The sequence below is a fragment of the Neofelis nebulosa genome, chromosome Y, assembly GCF_028018385.1.
Source record: "Neofelis nebulosa isolate mNeoNeb1 chromosome Y, mNeoNeb1.pri, whole genome shotgun sequence".
NCBI classification, from domain to species: domain Eukaryota; kingdom Metazoa; phylum Chordata; class Mammalia; order Carnivora; family Felidae; genus Neofelis; species Neofelis nebulosa.
In genome coordinates this window covers 2,680,900-2,682,881 of record NC_080801.1, presented here as the reverse complement: position 1 = coordinate 2,682,881, position 1,982 = coordinate 2,680,900, and the positions used below count along the sequence as shown (strand labels likewise).

The 1,982-nt window shown below is 55.6% G+C and overlaps 1 pseudogene; it reads left to right on the top strand.

The window, feature by feature from the left end:
• Positions 1–333: 333 nt before the first annotated feature.
• Positions 334–1,359, top strand: LOC131503506 (coiled-coil domain-containing protein 71L-like; annotated as a pseudogene).
• The last annotated feature ends 623 nt before the right edge of the window (positions 1,360–1,982 follow it).

The following is a 1,982-nucleotide window of genomic DNA, read 5'->3' as shown; positions in this document are numbered from 1 at the left end:
CATGTTAGATGGAATTAATGGAGGCTGAAGCACCCGTGCATTCACCTCTAGGACAACCCTCTTGAACTCGTGAAGAATTATGGGCCTTCTCAGGTAAGATTACGTGCAGGTCTTTCTCAAGGGCATAATCTGAAACACAGCCAAACCTAAGGCAGCTTTGGGCAGCCCACCTTGATAAGATATGCAGACATTGTGACCTCACAAAGCGCCTGGTCTCCTAGCAACTGCGGTGTAACTCTCACAGCCTGCCTCCTGATTTGGCTTCATGGTAGGAAATTCATTAGGGTCCTGAGGCGGCCGCGAAACCTGGCAAGTGCGGCGGCCCCTAGCGGCCTCACATCCTGAGCAGCATGAAGAGGCAGAGGCGCTGGCCCCTGGCGGCCCTGGCCCCAGCCGCTGGGGGAGGAGCCTCTAGCGCTGCAGGAGGGGCCGCGCTGGAGCCGCCTGAGGAGAGGGTGGTGTACATGCGGTGGCAACCGTCCAACTGTCGCCGGCACACAGCACCAAGGCGCTGATCGACGCTTTCAAGCTATTCCTGCCCCATAGCACGGAGTTCAGGAGCTCCGACGCGGAGCTCTGGAGCTACCTCTGCCGCCTCAAGCACCAGTTCTCCCCCCACATCCTGTGCAGCAAGGACGTCTATGGCTACCTCCCTCCTGACCCTGGCCCCGGACCCCCGGCACCAGCCCCCCGAGGCCCACCTCCAGACGCGCCCGCCAGCTGCCAGGCAGAGGCGCCACGGAGCCCGGACGGTGGCGGTCGGCCAGAGGAAGGTGCCGCCCCCGCCTCCGCCGTCCCGCGAGGATAGCAGCCCCCGCAAACCCGCGGCCTCCTGGCCCTACTCCAGGGTCCGCACCCTGGAGGAGAGTGGGAGGGCGGCCACCCCGACGTTGACCACCTTCCCCACCATCCGCGTAGTAGGCGACATGTGGGTCGAGAGCAGCCTGCCAGAAGCGCTACGCCAGGCGCGCCAAGTCCTGGGAGTGAACCTGGAACCCGTGGTGAGACTCCGCCGCTTCCCAGTGCCTGGGCGTGAGATGCGGGCCACCGCCGCACGACCTCTAAGCCCCAGGACGGGTTGTGCCTGGAGGGATGAACCAGGGACAGCCGGGACCGCGTCCTCTAGTGCACTTTACAGGAGAAGAAGCACAAGACGGTCCCGGCCAGCGCCCCCGGGATGCGGCGCCGCCTTCTGGGACTCCGGGGCAGCTGTGCCCCTCTGCTGCCTCCCAGCACCAGGTCTGCGGAGGGAGGAGACCCCTGGACCGCAAGGGAGGTCCCCTTTCTTCCTAACCCCAGATTGAGATGTCTCCAGGACTGTAGGGGCAGATCCATGTTTTCTCTCGTTCCCTCATTGGTCTGAAGTCGTCAGAAGAAGCCATTCCACCCCCACCCACTCCAAAGGAAGTTGGTTCCATGCTTGTGTAATAAAGCTAGAATTCCCTTGCTGTTCACCCACCTCTGGCTCCTCCCGCCTCATTTTCTTTCTTTGTTTCCTTTTTTGACTGCCACTCTTTCTGGACGAAAGATCGAATATGTGTGGAAAGTTGTTGCAATAGTTGGTATTCTCAATACCAATGGCAATAGTGGGTATTCTGAGTCCCACACCTTTCCGAGTTAACTGGATTCCAACGCTTTGACCAAGGATTTTTTCGAAGAATTTCTAAGAAATTCAAGCGTATCACTGTTAATAATGTAAGGATTTGTATGGCTTTGAATGTCATGGGCTCGGTGATTACTAACCAAAAGATTCAAAGTTCAACTGTGTACACATTCTTAAGACGTTTCTAAAGATTTTATATTGAAATGTAATGTTTATGTTTACTGAGCTCCTAAAGGAAATGGTAGACACTCGGAAAGTTTTGTTGAGTAAAATTAACTTGGGAAATTCTTTATAAGTGGGTAAAATTGAAAGTGCATTGAGAAACCACACGGTTTCTATTAAAAACCAATGAGTGATTTTCAATAAATAAATAACTAAA